Here is a 17908-nt window from a genome sequence, read left to right as displayed (position 1 = left end):
CTTCCTCTGGCTCAGGAAATTCCAATGGTAATGAAGCTGCCTGGGAAGGGTGGGGGAGGGTTCAGAGAGATAGGAGAGTAGCACCTCGGAATACAGCCAAAGTTGCTTATCTTGCTTGGAATGACTATTTTATCTGAGATTCCCAAGGGGCGTGTCGCCTATGTGTGCTGGCTGTGTGGAGATTGCCCCCGAGGGTCTGTCCCGCTGAAGCCACGGTCAGATCATCTGCTGCCAATCCAAAGCCCAGCGTCAAGGTTCCTCTGCTGGGACGCTGCACTCCCGGCTCAAAAATCAGTCGCTGCCTCCCAGGGACTTCTCCTCCTGCGCCGCCCCCGCGGACCGGCTGGGCCCCCTCCCGGGGTTAGTTCAGGGGAGTAGGGCTGCACCCCATGCTTGCGCCGTGACAGCGCCCAGTCAAAAGCCTGGCGCCAAGTTTCCCAGGCTGGGATGCTGCACTCCCGTCTCCAGAACCAGTCACTGCCTCCCGGGGACTTCTCCCACCAGCCACGTCGCCACGCCGCCTGCGTGGACTGGCTGGGCCCCCTCCCGGGGTCAGTTCAGGGGGGTAGGGCTGCGCCCCTTGTTTGCACCATCACAAGATTTTTGAGTTCAGCTTCCCTGGGCCCAGACCTAAGCCCGGCGCCAAGGTTACCTGACTGGGATGCTGGCTCCAGGCTCCGAAAACAGTCGCTGCTTCCCCGTATTTGTTCGTTCTCTGTCTCTAAATCTGTGTTTGTTGTTCAGGGTTCGTAGATTGTTATGTATGTGATCGATTCACTTGTTTTTCTGAGTCTTTGTTGCAAGAGGGATCCGAGGTAGCGTCTACCTAGTCCGCCATCTCAGCCCCGCCTCCCCAACAATTTCATTTTAATATCAGGAAAAAAAACAAGGTTGCCTCCTCTCACCACCACTATTCAACATTGTACTGGAAATTCTAGCCAGAACAATTAGGTAGGAAAATATATAAAATATCTCCAAATCAGGAAAAACCCATTGCCTTCGAGTCATTCCCTTGATTCTGACTCTGTAAGACAGAGAAGAACTGCTCCATAGTGTTTCCAGGGAGTACCTGGTGGCTTCAAACTGCCAACCTTTTTTTGGTTAGCAGCCAAACTCTTAACCACTATGTGACCAGGGAGTCCCCAAATCAGAAAGGAAGAAGTAAAATTATCTCTATTTGCAGATGATATGATCCTGTTTGTAGGAAATCACAAAGAATCCACAAGAAAGCTTCTAGAAATAATAGAGGAATTCAGAAAAGTTTTAGGGTATAAGATCAGTACATAAAAATCAGTTGAGTTTTTATATATCAGCAATGAGAAAGCTGAAAAGGAAATTAAGAAAACAGTCCAATTTTGTAGTTGCATCTAAAAGAATAAAATACTTAGGAATACATATAACCAGATAGACAAGACTTATACACTGAAAATTATAAAACATTACTGAAAAAAATTTAAGAAAATTAAAGAAGCCCTAAATAAATAGATGTCCCGTGTTCATGGATTGAGAGCCTTAATTTTGTTAAGATGTCAATACTACCCAAAGCAATCTGTACATTCAGTGTAATCCATATCATGATATCAGCAGCCTTCTTTGCAAAATTGGAAAAGGCAATCCTAAAGTTTATGTGGAATTAAAAGTGGTCCCGATTCAGAGGGGTAGTGAAGGGAGGCAGAGAGGGGAACTTGCCTCCTGGCACAAGTCCAAGGGGGTGCCAGACAATGAAGCCCAGCAAATCACCTCCTCCCCCCCACTAATGGACAAGGTTGGCAGGGAAGGGGCACAAAGAAATCTTGAAAAAGAACGGAGTAGGAGGACTTGAAATTCCTGATCTCAAAACATGTGGTATAATGTTGTTAGGTGCCATCAAGTCAGTTACAACTGATAGAATCCCTACATACTCTAGAACAAAATGCCGCCCAGTCCTGCTCCATGCTCACAATCTTTGTTATGCTTGACATTGTTGCAGCCACTGTGTCAATCCATCTTGGTGAGGGTCTTTCTCTTCTTCACTGTACTTTACCAATCATGATGTCCTTCTCTAGGGACTGATCCCTCCTGACAATATGTTCAAAGTATGTAAGATGCAGTCTCGCCATCCTTGCCTCTAAGAAGCATTCTGGCCGTACTTCTTCCAAGACAGATTTGTTTGGTCTTTTGGCAGTCCATGGTATATTCAATATTCTTTGCCAAAACCACAATTCAAAGTCGCCAATTCTTTTTTGGTCTTCCTTATTCATTGTCCAGCTTTCATGTGCATATGATGCGATTGAAAATACCATGGTTTGAGTCAGGCGCACCTTGGTCTTCAGGGTAACATCTTTGCTCTTCAACACTTTGAAGAGGTCTTTTGAAGCAGATTTGCCCAATGCAATGCATCTTTTTATTTCTTGACTGCTGCTTCCAGGGGTGTTGATTGTGGATCCAAATAAAATGAAATACTTGACAACTTCAATATTTTCTCCATTTATCATGATGTTGCTTTTTGGTCGAGTTTGAGGGTTTTTGTTTTCTTTAAGTTGAGGTGCAATCTGTGCTGAAGGCTCTGGTCTTTGATCTTCATTGAAAAGTGCTTCAAGTCCTCTTCACTTTGAGCAAGCAAGGTTGTGTCAGCTCCATAATGCAGGTTGTTAATGAGTCTTCCTCCAATCCTGAAGCCCCGGTCTTCTTCATACTGTCCAGCTTCTTGGACTATTTTCTCACATACGGATTGAATAGGTGTGGTGAAAGGATACAATCCTGACACCCATCTTTCCTTTCTTTAAAACAGGCAGTATCCCCTTGTTCTGTTCGAACAACTGCCTCTTGATCTATGTACAATGCAAAGTGTTCAATGCGTCAAATCTATTCTTGAGATGGTCTCTAAATTCAGGTGGGATATACTCAAGGTATTACTTTGGCTCTCGTGAACTTGTTCTATGTTTCTTCAGTTTGAACTTGAACGTGCATAAGTGTAATTGATGGTCTTATCCACAGTTGGCTCCTGGCCTTGTTCTGACTGATGATATTGAGCTTTTCCATTCTCTTTCCACAGATGTAGTCAATTTGATTCCTCTGTATTCCTTCTGGCAAGGTCTGTGTGTATAGTCACTGTTTATGTTAGTGAAAAAAGGCATTTGCAATGAAGAAATCATTGGTCTTGCAAAATTCAGTCACGTGATCTCTGGCATCATTTCTATCACCTTAAGGCCATGTTTTCCAACTATTGATCCTTCTCTGTTTCTCACTTTTGCATTCCAATCACCAGTAATTATCAGTGCATTCTGATTGCATGTTCTATTAATTTCAGACTGCAGAATTGGTAAAAATTTTCAATTTCTTCATCTTTGACCTTAGTGGTTGTTGCATAAATTTGAATAATAGTCTTATTAACTGGTCTTCCTTGTAGGTGTATGAGTATTATCCTATCACTGACAGCATTGTACTTCAGGATAGATCTTGAAATGTTCTTTTTGATGATGAGTGCAATGCCACTCCTCTTCAAGTTGTCATTCCCAGCATAGTAGACCATTTGATTGTGATTCAGAGTTACCAATATCAGTCCATTCCAGCTCACTACTGCCTATTTTATTCATGTTTATGCATTCCATTTCATTTTGGACGATTTCCAATTTTCCTAGATTCATACTTTGTACATTCCGTATTCCGATTATTAATGGATGTTTATATCTGTTTCTTCTCATTTTGAGTTGTGCCACATCAGCAAATGAAAATCCCGAAAGCTTGACTCCAACCACGTCATTAAGGTCAACTCCACTTTGAGGAGGCAGCTCTTCTCCCGTCGCATATTGAGTGCCTTCCAACCTGAGGGGCTCATCTTCTGGCGCTATATCAGAGAATGTTCTGCTGCTATTCATAAGGTTTTCACTGGCTAATTCTTTTCAGTAGACCCCTGAGTCCTTCTTCCTAGTCTGTCTTAGTCTGGAAGCTCAGCCAAAACCTGCATGCCATGGGTGACTCTGCTGGTATTTGAATACCGGTGGCATAGCTTCCAGCATCACAGCAACATACGAGTCTCTATAGTACAACAAACTGACAGATGTGTGGAGGTAAGATATCTAGAGTATATTAAATTACATGTATTTATTGTAGACATTTTCAGAGCTTTTAATACACTCTATTCAAAGAAGTGAACAAATTTGCCTACATTGTTCAAATTTGTTCGACATCAGAAAATTAAAAATAATAGAAGTAACTAGTATCATCTCTCTAAACAGTTTGAATCAGAAAGTTTATTCTTGGTTCCTTTGTCAGTTGTCAATGATCCTATAGTCCTTGAAAGATTCACTGTTAGATCCCTCTACATTAGACACTATTCATGCAAGAAATGATACTTTGCCATGAAGAAAGGTTTATGTGGAAACTCAAAAAGCTTCAAAGCTTCTAGTTAAGTAAGGTTTTTTATACCATTTTTTCCCCACCAACATATTGAGAAACCAGTGAATACAGGTGATAATAGGACATGATATGATTAGAAGAAAACAGAGGTGCATTTTCTACAGAGTAGCGACTGAAGTGGACAGTGTATAATATTTTCTAAGATATATGGTGGGTAATGAATAAGGAAGGAGGAAGAATAATTTATGCATTTTAATTATGGTGTTGGTGAAGAATACCGAATATTCCATGGACTGCCAAGATGGTCTTGGAAGAAGTACAACCAGAATGCTCCTTAGAAGCAAGGTCGGTTAGACTTCATCTCACATACTTTGGACATGCTATTGGGAGGGATCAGTCCCTGGAGAAGGACATCATGCCTGTTAAAGTAGAGGGTCAGCAGAAAAGAGTAAGATCCTCAATGAGATGGAATGACACAGTGGCTGCAACAATGGGCTCAAGCGTAACAATGATTGTGAGGATGGCACGGAACCAGGCAGTGTTTCATTCTGTTGTACGTGGGGTCTCTGTGAGTCCGAATTGACTCAATGACACTTAACAATGACATGCTTTTTCCACCACTAAATACCTTTTATTGTTCACAATCATAAACTCTGTGGCTGTATTTGTGAGGCTATTTTATACACTTTCCAGGAGTTACAACCTCTGAGTTTGATAAATAGCAAATGTAATTAATTGATAAAGCCTGAAAGTGTGCCATAAAGATTTTATAAAAAGGTTATTTAGCAATTTATATTTGCCAATATGTCATACAATTTCTACAATAATATGCTTATCAATACATTTAGTATTTGAAAGCAAATTACTGAAGAAGTTAATCAATAATTATTTTATTCTGAGACCAAGAAAGTGCTTTCTTGCCATTGTTATTGTTATAGTTACTTAAAATTCAGTTTGAGCAAATGCACAACTGCTGATAATCAGTAGATAGAATATCTTTCATTTTAAGTATTGCAAAGCTAGGAATAACAGCATTCTTTGACATATTGTAATAACAAATTTAATGCAATTCATCTTATAACCATGGGAATGCACAGATACCTTATATAGACAATTTATATTTCTTCCATGCTTGAAAGTTTTTCAAGATCTGTTATTCTTTTCACAAAATGCTGGGTAATTAGTTTATTGTTATTAAATTCCATTCCAATTTGAAAAGGTAATAGTATTTTTCTAACCTTTGAATGATAAGAGCTTACATCCTGACTGTTCAGCTTTAATCATTTTTTAAAATTTTTGATTGTGCTTTAAGTAAAAGTTTACAAATCAGGTCAGTCTCTCACACAAAAATTTATATACACCTTGCTATATACTCCTAATTGCTCTCCCTCTAATGAGACAGCCTGCTCCTTCCCTCCACTCTCTTTTCGTGTCCATTCCACGATCTCCTAACCCCCTCTGCCCTCTCATCTCCCCTCCAGATAGGAGATGCCAACATAATCTCAAGTGTCTACTTGATCCAAGAAGCTCATTCTTCACCAGTCTCATTTTTTTGCAGATGGATATCCAATTATGCCAGCATCATTTGTTAAAACGTCTGTCTTTTCCCCATTTAGCTGATTTAGGGCCTTTGTCAAATATCAGCTACTCATATGTGGATGGATTTATGTCTGGATTCTCAATTCTGTCCCATTGGTCTATGTATCTGTTGTTGTACCAGTACTAGGCTGTTTTGACTACTGTGGCAGTATAATAGGTTCTAACATCAGGTGGAGTGAGGCCTCCCACTTTGTTCTTCTTTTTCAGCAACGCTGTACTTATCTGGGGCCTCTTTCCCTTCCATATAAAGTTGGTGATTTGTTTCTCCGTCTCATTAAAAAATGTCATTGGAATTTGGATCGGAATTGCATTAAATCTATACATCGCTTTAGGTAGAATAGACATTTTTACAATGTTAAGTCTTCCTATCCATGAGCAAGGTATGTTTTTCCACTTATGTAGGTCTCTTTTGGTTCCTTGCAGAAGTGTTTTGTAGTTTTCTTTGTATAAGTCTTTTGCATCTCTGGTAAGATTTATTCCTAAGTATTTTATCTTCTTGGGAGCTACTGTAAATGGTATTGATTTGATGATTTCCTCTTCGATGTTCTTTTTTTGTTGTTGTTGCTGTAGAGGAATCCAACTGATTTTTGTATGTTTATCTTGTATCCTGATACTCTGCTGCACTCTTCTATTAGTTTCAGTAGTTTTCTTGAGGATTCCTTAGGGTTTTCTCTGTAAAAGATCATGTCATCTGCAAATGGAGATACTTTTACTTCTTTCTTGCCAATCTGGATGTCCTTTATTTCTTTGTCTAGCCTAATTGCTCTGGCTAGAACCTCCAGCACAATGTTGAATAAGAGTGGTGATAAAGGGCATCCTTGTCTGGTTCCCAGTCTCAAGGGGAATGCTTTCAGACTCTCTCCATTTAGAATGATGTTGGCTGTTGGCTTTGTATAAATGCCCCTTATTATGTTGAGGAATTTTCTTTCTATTCCTATTTTGCTGAGAGTTTTTATCATGAATGGTTGTTGAACTTTGTCAAATGCCTTTTCTGCATCAATTGATAAAATCATGTGATTGTTTTGTTTTATTTATATGATGGATTACTTTGATTGTTTTTCTAATGTTGAACTGTGCCTGCATATCTGATATGAATCCCACTTGGTCATGGTGAATTATTTTTTTTTGATATGTTGTTGAATTTTATTGGTTAGAATTTTGTTGAGGATTTTTGCGTCTAAGTTCATGAGGGATATAGTTCTGTAATTATCTTTTCTTGTGGTGTCTTTACCTGGTTTTGGTAACAGGGATATGCTGGCTTCGTAGAATGAGTTAGGGAGTATTTGGTCCTTTTCTATGCTCTGAAATACCTTTAGTAATAGTGGTGTTAACTCTTCTCTGAAAGTTTGGTAGAACTCTGGAGTGAAGCCTTCCAGGCCAGGGCTTTTTTTTGTTGGGAGTTTTTTGATTACTTTTTCAATCTCTCCTTTTATCATGGATCTGTTTATTTGTTCTATCTCTGTTTGTGTTAGTTTAGGTAGGTAGTATGTTTTAGGAGTTCATCCATTTCTCCTAGGTTTTCAAATTTGTTACAGCACAATTTTTTATAGTAATCTGATATGATTCTTTTAATTTCATTTGGGTCTGTTGTAATATCGCCCATCTCATTTCTTATTCGGGTTATTTGCTTCCTCTCCTGTTTTTCTTTTGTCAGTTCAGCCAATGGTTTATCAATTTTGTTAATTTTTTCAGAGAACCAGCTTTTGGTCTTGTTAATTCTTTCAGTTGTTTTTCTGTTTTCTATTTCATTTAGTTCAGCTCTAATTTTTATTATTTGTTTTCTTCTGGTGCCTGAGGGTTTCTTTTGTGCTCTCTTATTCTTTGTTCAAGTTGTGGGGGTAATTCTTTGATTTTAGCCCTTTTTTCTTTTTGTATGTGTGCATTTATTGATATAAATTGACCTTTGAGCACTGCTTTTGCTGTGTCCAAAAGGTTCTGATAGGAAGTGTTTTCATTCTCATTGGATTATCTGAATTTCTTTATTCCATCCTTAATGTCTTATATAACCCAGTCGTTTTTGAGCAAGGTATTGTTCAGTTTCCGAGTTTTTGATTTCTTTTCCCTGGTTTTTCTGTTTTTGATTTTTACTTTTATGACCTTATGGTCAGAGAAGATGCTTTGTAACATTTCGATATTTTGGATTCTGCTAAGGCTTGCTTTATGACCTAATATGTGGTTTAGAGAATGTTCCATGTTCACTAGAAAAGAAAGTATACTTGGCTGCTGTTGGGTGGAGTGCTCTGTATGTGTCTGTGAGGTCAAGTTGGTTGATTGTGGCATTTGGATCTTCCGTGTCTTTATGGAGCTTCTTTCTGGATGTCCTGTCGTTCACCGAAAGTGGTGTGTTGAAGTCTCCCACTATTATTGTGGAGCTGTGTATCTCACTTTTCAATGCTGATAGAGTTTGTTTTATGTATCTTGCAGCCCTGTCATTGGGTGCATAAATATTTAATACGGTTGTATTCTTTGGGTGTATTGTCCCTTTAATCATTATGTAGTGTCCTTTTTTTTTTTTCCTTATCCTTTGTGGTGGATTTAACTGTGGTGTCTGTTTTGTCAGAAATTAATATTGCCATTCCTGCTCTTTTTTGATGGTTGTTTGCTTGGTATATTTTTTTTCCATCCTTTGAGTTTTAGTTTGTTTGTGTCTCTAAGTCTAAGGTGTGTCTCTTGTAGGCAGCATACAGATGGATCGTGTGTTTTAATCTATTCTGCCACTCTCTGTCTCTTTATTGGTGCATTTAGTCCATTTACATTCAGCGTAATTATGGATAGGTATGAATTTAGTGCTATCATTTTGATGTCTTTGTTTTGTGTGTTATTGACAGTTTCTTTTTCCCACTTAATTTTTTGTAATGAGTAGACTATCTTTGTATATTGTCTTTTCCTCATATTCATTGGTGTTGATTTTGTTTCTGCTGAGTCTCTTTTTTTCTTGTATTTTATTTTGATGTGTAAGTTAGTTTGTCTCCTTTGTGGTTACCTTAATATTTATCCCTATTTTTCTAAATTTAAATCTAATTTTATTTCTTTGTATCGCTTTGTCTTCCTCTGCATACGAAAGATCTATGACTACATTCCTTAGTCCCTCTTTATTGTTTTAAAGTTATCTTCTTTTACGTAATAACATTGCTGTTTCCCTATTTTGAGCGTTTTTTTATCTTGATTTATTTTTGTGATTTCCCTGTCCGGGTTGACATCTGATTGCTCTGTCCAGTGTTCTAGTCTTGGGTTGGTACGTGAGAACTCCCTTTAGTATTTCTTGTAGTTTTGGTTTGGTTTTTACAAATCCTCTAAACTTGTTTATCTGGAAATGTTCTAATTTCACCTTCATGTTTGAGAAAGAGTTTTGCCAGATATATGATTCTTGGCTGGCAATTTTTTTCCTTCAGTGCCTTATATAAGTCATCCCATTGCCTTCTTGACTGTATGGTTTCTGCCGAGTAGTCCGAGCTTGTTCTTATTGACTCTCCTTTTTAAGTGACTTTTCATTTTGTTCTTATTGACTCTCCTTTGTAAGTGACTTTTCCTTTATCCCTAGATGCTCTTAAAATTCACTGTTCATCTTTGGTTTTGGCAATTATGATTATAATATGTCTTGGTGACTTTCTTTTAACGTCTACCTCACGTGGAGTTCGATGAGCATCTTGGATAGGTATCTTCTCATCTTTCACTGTGTCAGGAAAGTTTTCTGCCAACAAATCCTCAACAATTCTCTCTGTATTTTCTGTTATCCCTCCTTGTTCTGGTACTCCAGTCACTCGTAGGTTATTTCTCTTGTTGGAGTCCCATATGATTCTTAAGGTTTCTTCATTTTTTTGAAATTCTTTTATCTGATTTTTCTTCAAATATATAGGTGCCAAGTGTTTTATCTTCAGGTTCACCAGTTCTGCCTTTCACTTGCTCAATTCTACTCCTCTGACTTTCTGCTCCGTTGTCTAATTCTATAATTTTATTGTTAGTCTTCTGAATTTCTGATTGATGCCTGTCTATGGATTTTTTCAGCTTATTAAATTTTTTGTTATGTTCCTGAATAATCTTTTTAATTTCATCAACTGCCTTATCTGTGTGTTCCTTTGTCCATTCTTCGTATTGCCTGTTTTGCTTCCTGATGTTTTGAAGGGTTCTGTATATTAATTTTTTGTATTCTGCATCCAGTAATTCCAGGAAGCTACTTTCATCTAGAAGATCCCTTGATTCTTTGTTTTGAGAGCTTGTTGAGGCGATAATGGTCTGTTTCTTTATGTGACTTGATATTGACTGTTGTCTCCGAGCCATCTATAAGTTATTGTATTAGTTTATTCTATGTTTGCTTACTGTGCCGTAGCTTCTTGCTTTGTTTTGTTTTGATATGCCCTGATGGGTTTCTTGAGTGAGCTAGCTTGGTTATTTTCACCTTTGGAGCTCTGATGTCCTGTCCCCAGATGGCTAGAGCAGTTATCAGGTATATCAGTCTAGAAGCCCATTTACTTTTCTTGTATGAATTCAGCTTAGGTGTCCAGGTAGCTGATCATCAAGTGTGTGGTACAGGCTCTGTCCTACAGTCTTAGAGGGACAAGGGTGATTGGTGTAGGTACCGGTATCTGGTTGCAGCAGGGGGTCATGCTCTGAACAAGGCAGGGGGCTGAGAATCATAGCCCAAGTGTCTCGGAGGAAAGCATGTCCAAGTTCCCTATAGCATACAGGTGGGTGGGTTCTGCAGACAGACCATGGGCACCCAGTGTTTTTGGCTGTAAGGACTGGGAGGTACCAGTTATCCTTGGACACCTGTTGTGGGTGGTTGGGTGACCTGAGTGGAGCCACCAGTCCTTAGCCCCCTGATTTGGGTGGTTGAGGACCCTGTTTAATAGGCAAAGCAATGGCAAACATCAAGCACCCACCTCTCTGCCACACAGCTGAAACAGTTGTAATCTGCCAAAAAGGGCTTATTCTCCGGAAATAGGCCCACACAGGTCCATGCAGAGGGGAAAGATACTCAAAGTCCACAGACCGTTTATGCCTGGACTGGAGCCGCTTCTGTCCTGAGCTCCCCTGGTTAGTGGAGCTGGAAAATTATCTTTCCCTCCAGTTGCAAATTTATTCCCTATCCAAGGCTGGGAGAATGGCTCTAGGTGCCCAACAGGGCCTATCTCAGGCCTAGGAAATCAGCCGCTGAGGCTGGCTTGGGAGTGGGTGGGGGCGGGAGGGTGGTAAAATATAGGCAAGTACTTCACAGAGCGCTGTTCTTCTCTGGTACCAGAGGTGTGAGTAGGCTGTGTGGCTTGATGCCTCTCCCTAAGGAAACTGCGACTGAACGCTAGTATCAGCCCATCACATCCGCTCCCAGGAATGGTGCCTGAGGGCTCCCGGCGATTCATGTCTGGTAACTCCTCTCAGCTTCTGAATGGTCTCTTCTTCCCCCTGCCACTCAGTTCATTTTCTAACTTTGTCTTTGATGTTCTGGGCTCCTAGCTTGTTGTAAATATACTTGTTTCACTTGTTTCTTTGGGAGTTTGTTGTAAGAGGGCTCGCCGGGAAAAAAAAAAAAAGGAAGCATCTATCTATTCCAACATCTTGGTCCTGCCCCCTCTCCAAGCTTTAATCATTTTTACTTCCATTTACTAATACTGAAAATTATGTGTTAATATTCCCCATATTTTGTACTATATGAAGTATTTTTTGAAATACTAACATTACATGAATTGCCATCTTGATTTTAAAATACCATGCAGAATTGTCTTTCTCTTTATTACTCTTTTAAAAATTCACTGTATTGGTAATTGATATAGTTATCTCCATTCATGTGGATTTACTCAGATGATGAAAGATGTTTTGGCCAGCCTACAGTCTCCATGGATACCAGGCAGATCAGGGATTCCAAGCTGAGTAACTTTGGAATTGAAAGTCAACACATCTTATCTGAACCGTCATTATTGAAGTGTTTGCAAAGACATGTCAATGTTAACTTAGCAGATTTAGCCTAAAATGGAGGCAATAAGGTTCAAAAGTTAATTTAAGTGAATAAGATGCTTTCTAAGAGGTTGGTCCTTTCTCACTTACAGAGAGGTAATTTCATAACAATGAGGAGGAAAAGAAATTAGATTTATGTCTTTTTATATATATTTGACAGGATTGCTTTGGCAACCTGTCTTGTAAGACTGTCTTGAAATCAAAATCCGAAAGAATTCTAAAAATTGCAAGATAGTACAATGCACTTTTCTACTTGACAAGAGGCAGATATTTTAAACTTATCTTACTTAAAAAAAGTGTGTGTTTGTCTGTGTGTATAAAATCTCTGTTATCATAACGTAAATATCTCCCGCAAGTGTGGTTTTGTCTGAATCTTGAAACAGAAAGACTTTAACTTAGCTCTTCCAGTGAAAATCTCCTCATTCCCCTTGAACATTGAAACTAATTGTCAAAATACTTTATGTGTTATTTGAGGAAAAAGCAAGTATATAGGATAAAAAATACCCAGTGCCATATCCACATATTCTCACATACTTAACCAATCAGGTATTAACAAAGTTGAAAATTAATGAAAGGCTGGTATAGGCGAAACTGAGTTGGAAATATTTAAATTGAAATGTGAATACACTATACATAAGGCTCTTTAAGATTCCTCACTCTGCTTGATGACCTGCAAAAGTTATTGTCTGAAAATTGTTATGGCAATTTTTTCTATTTATCTACAATTTGTGATGGAAAAAACCAAGTTAAAGTTTTCCCCTATTATGGAAGCTATACAGTATTTTTCTCATAATAGCACTATGTTTAATACCCTAGCACTGAAAACAGCCAAAATGTCCATCAGCAGTAGAACGGATATGTAAATAGTGCTATACCCACAGAGTGAAATACTATACAGCCATGAAACTGAATGGACAAGAGATATATGTGCCAATATAGATGAACTGTACAAACAACACTGAGTAAAATTGTCCAGATTCAACAAAGTACAGCCTGTGTGATTCAATTTACATAAAATTTTAAGCAGGCTAATATGGTTTTAATATCAGCAGCATGGTTACTTTTGGGGAGGACGATGGTGGTTGAGATTGAGATGCCATATACAGTTGGGATTTTGCTGTGCTGGTACCTGCCTACTTCTTGACCTAAGTGGTGTTTACATAGGTCTTTGGCCTTTGTTTTAATTCATAGAAATGTACACATTTGTGCAATTTTCTGTATTTACCTCAATAAAACTCTTTTTAAAAGAACATACTTGTGCAGCATTATAAAGGAACGAACTAACAATGCATGCAACAACATAGATAAATCACAGAAGCATTTTTTTTAAGTGAAAGGACATAGATTCGAAAGGCTATATACTGCATGATTCCATTTATATGATATTCCGGACTCAAACTTGTAGAATCAGTGGTTCCTGAGAGCCAGAGGTGGGGTTGGAATATGACCCTAGATGGGTAAGGAGGACTTTTTTGGGGTGATGGAAATATTCTGTATCTTATATTTGGTAGAGGTTACAAGACTGAATACCTGTTGTCAAAACTCATATAACTCTATATTTAAAAAGTGTGAATGTTATTGTCAATTATACCCCAAAACTTGATGTTAAGAATAAAAACTGGAACTAACCTAGCCTAAGTTCCCTTCCTTCAGGACACATGGGAAGCACGATGAAGTGAATAATGAGTTTATCAGATGCATGAATTTCAAGTAACATTTCAATGACCAATGATGTACTCCCTTCTTCAAATTGTCATCACAAGATCTTGACACCTCCAATCCCTAGCCCAGAGATGGGCCATTGTGGCAGAAATATTGGTGACTTATCATGCATTTCGGATATAACATATAACATATAACATCTTTGCCACTTGCTGGAGTTACCTCTTACTAGGTAATTCCAAGAAATCTGAATCCTTACTAAAATACTTGTTCAGTGCATTGGGTGGCTTTTGCTGTGTAAAGGACCATCTTGACAATTAATGGTTTAAAACAGCAAACACATTATTTTTTAAGGGTATGTGTGTTGATTGGGCTATTCTTTTTGTCTGGGCTTCCTTGGCTAGGGCTGTATGATCTAGGATAGCATCACTCAGCGTCCCTGTTGTAAAGACCTCATCAAGCCTGCGTTCATTCACATGGTGGTCCAGGTTTCTCATCAGAAAGTTAAGGCAATTCCAAGTGCACAAGTAGTCATCAAACCACTGAAGATGCCACATTTGCTATTGCCTTACTGCCCAAAGCAAATCACCTGGTCAAGCTGAAAGCCAACAGATGAAGAATTAGATCCCATTACTCGATAGGAAGAGTGACAGATTCACATTGCCAGTGGCTATATCTGAAGAAATTATATATTTTTTTATAGGTTTTGTGGGGGTATAATTTACATACCATAAAATTCATACATTTTGAGTACATAGTCAACAAGTTTTCGCAAATGTGTACAGTCATGATACTACTACCATGATCATGATTTAGAAAATTTCCATCACCCCCCAAAATTCATTTGTACCCTGTTGCAATCAACTTCCACCTCTAGTTCCAGCTAATTACTGATCTGCTTTCTGCCATTATAAAAATATAGATTAACCTTTTCTAGAATATAAAATAAAATAATACAAAATGTTATCTTCTGTATCTGGTTTCTCTTTCATTTAGCATGATGTTTTTGAGACCGATTCCTGTTTTTTACTCTGACGTAGTCCATTCCTTTTTTATTACTGAGTGCTATTTCAGTTCAGTATATAGATTTACCAACGTTGCTCCAATATAGCTTCATTCCCTGCTCTTTCGCACTGCTATTGTCATACAAATTACATCCTTATACATTGTGTGCTGTTATGGATTATATTGTGCCCCACCCCTAGCAAAAAAAAGTTGAAGTCCTAACCCCCGACTCTGTGAATATAACCTTGTTTTGGGGAAAAGGTTTTTATTTGCTGATGTTATGGGTTAAGTTAACCACTTCATACTGTAGTGGGGTGGGTTCTAAGCATGTGAGACTGATATATTGTAAAAAGAGGACAGACATGGAAAGAGAGTCACACACGAGAAGACGCCGTGGAAGAATACATCTACCAGCAAAAAAAAAAAAAAGCACCCAAGGCTACAAAAGCTGAAAGAAATAAGAAAGGATCTCCTAGAGCCAAGTGAGAGAAGGCACAGCCTGCCAACATCCAGAATCCTGACTTCTGGTCTCCAGAACTGTGAGAAAATAAATTTCTGTTCTTTAAAACCACCCACTTGTGGTATTTTTATTATGACAACATAGATTTATAATCATTGCTTATGCAGTTGTCTCTTAAATCAAATAATAGGAGAAACAGTTACTGTCTTTTTTGTTTGCCTGTGTACCTACCTTTATCACTGCTCTATATTTCTTCATGTGGATTTGAGTTATTGTCTAGTGTCTTTTCATTTCAGCCTGGAGGACTCCTTAAAGGATTTCTTATAAAGGTCGCCTAGTGACACACTCTTAGTTTATATTTATCTGGATATGTGTGAATTTCTCCTTCAGTTTTGGAAGATAGTTTTGCTGGGTATATAATTCTTGGTTGATTATTTGTTTTAGAATTTTGAATATGTCATTACATTGTCTTTTGACTTCCATGGTTTCTAGTGAGAAAACAGTTGTTAATCTCATTGAGAATTTTTTGTATGTTATGATTCACTTCTCTCTTGCTGTGTTCAAGATTTTCTGTTTGCCTTTGGCTTTTCACAGTTTGATTATAATGTGTCTAGGTGTAGATACCTTGAAGTTTATCCTAATTAGTGTTCACTGATTTTCTTAGATGTGTAAATTCACTTTTTTTTAATCAAATTTTGGGTGTTTTTGGCCTTTATTTCTTCAAATATTATTAGTGAGGGCAAAGTGGTATCTCATTGTGGTTTTGATTTGAATTTCCCTAATGACTAATGACATTGAGCATCTTTTCATGTGCTTCTTGGTCAATTGTATCTCCTCTTTGGTGAAATGTTTAATCAAGTCCTTTGTCCATATTTTGATTGGGTTGTTTGTCTTTTTGTTGTTTAAGTTGTAGGAATTCTTTATATATTCTGGATATTGAACCCTTATCAGATATATGGCTCCCTGTGTATATAAAGAGCTTGGTTGCTAACCAAAAAGATTAGCAGTTCAAATCCACCAGGCATTCCTTGGAAACCATATGGGGCAGTTCTACTGTGTCCTATAGGGTCGCTATGAGTCAGAATTGACTCGATGGCAACAGGTTTTTGTTTTATTTTTTGGCATCCTCAACCAGTGGTTCTTGGGAGTTCATATATAAATACTTCATCTACCTCACAACTCCAGTGCAAAAAAATCTGAGACATACGTTTTATATACTGTTCAGGGTTTCGCACAGGATTAATTTCCATTCAGTTATCATGATAACTTGCTTATTGCCACATCCTTCATTGGCTCCCTTCCCTTCTCTGTATCCATTCTGCAGCTGGCACTCCCTGTACCTGTAAAGTAAATTACTTACACTCAGACACTTGTTTCACAGTTTAGTCAAACTAAGGTATCATCTATTACATATATCCTGTTGCCCCCATGCTCTTTTGAGCTATCATGAACTAAAATGTGTGATGTGGCTAGATATAGATATGTTGTTGTTGTTAGTTGCTGTCAGGTCAGGTCCAACTCATAGCAATCTTGTAGTGTTCATTATATAAACACGAAGGCTTCTGTTTCCTTTCCCCATCACAATCCTAGGAATCACTTATATATAATAGATACTTTGTAAATAAAATTCCTAACTGGTTAATCGGCTGAAGTTCCTAATTGGTTAACCTGCTGTACCTGGAACATATTTTTCTTTCTTTTTTTTAGCACTATACTGCTTTAGGGAGAGGAAAGTTTATGCTCAAAAGATTCAGATTAGGAAAGCAAACACACACACACACATTTAAAGGAATACACAGTATCTGGGATAGAGAACAGAGAGAGAATATAGGCTCTTCAGATTAATTTCAACATGAAGTTAGACCTTGATAAATTTATAAATGTGGCTTCAGATATCTAGATTATACCAGTCTCTGAAATGGAGTTTGGACCTTGCTTTTTAGTCTAAATAGGTAGCATCTGGATAAAATGGTGGTGCTATCAGGCATCATCCAGATAGCTGCTTCCTCCCAGGGGGATAAAGTATTTGGAAAGGTACTCTAAAAACACACTCTTGTGTAAGCTGTGCATCTATGGTTTTCAGGAAAATAAGCAATTGTAAACTCAACACATAAAATTAAGGAATAAAAATGAAAACAAGTTGGAATATTAACAGTCTTTTAAACAATGGTGATATAGGGTGATTTATTTTATTTGAATAAAACTGGGCAAAGATACAAGAAATATGAATATCAGGAGTTTCACTGAAGGAGAAGATTGTGGAATAGTTTCCCAAGTGGAAGAAGGGAGGAGTTTGTAGGATTGAACTGTTTGTTTCTGAGAAAATCAGCGTAATGGGTAGGTCTGCAAATCTGCCAGTGGGGAAAATCTATGCTCATATAATCTGCTCTACATATCACTTTTCCTTAATTGGACCTTGATTTTGGAACTAGGAAAATAAATGGAATAGATCTCTTTCATATGTAGAGATATGATTAAAACTATTATTGTGTTCTTATGTTTATGAACTGCTGAAGAGGCAGATGGATATAAAAAATGCAGTGTCAAAGAGACAGACATTTAATTTTTGCAATAATATTTAAGAGCCAAATTAAATATTGCTTGTTTGAACAGCAGAGTTGTTAGTCCTATAAATAATTTTTTTAGTAAATACAATTCAGAGAAAAAGCAATTTTAAGCTTTACCCTGGCTCCCAATCTCAACACAATTTCCAGACTCCACTGTACAAACACATATGCAGAAACAAATTTAGGTACTGTATCTTGAAATGTTCCTAGGTGTGATGTAGAAAGGTGAAAATATGTTTGGGAACAGTGTATGTAATAAATTTAAAAGATTTTCATGTGTACTTTTCAGTGCCTTTAGTAGGCCATATCAAAGTTTGCCAAACTACTG

Source organism: Loxodonta africana, chromosome X (genome assembly GCF_030014295.1).
Source record: "Loxodonta africana isolate mLoxAfr1 chromosome X, mLoxAfr1.hap2, whole genome shotgun sequence".
In the NCBI taxonomy this organism is placed as follows: Eukaryota; Metazoa; Chordata; class Mammalia; order Proboscidea; family Elephantidae; genus Loxodonta; species Loxodonta africana.
Note: the sequence above shows the minus strand (reverse complement) of the source record.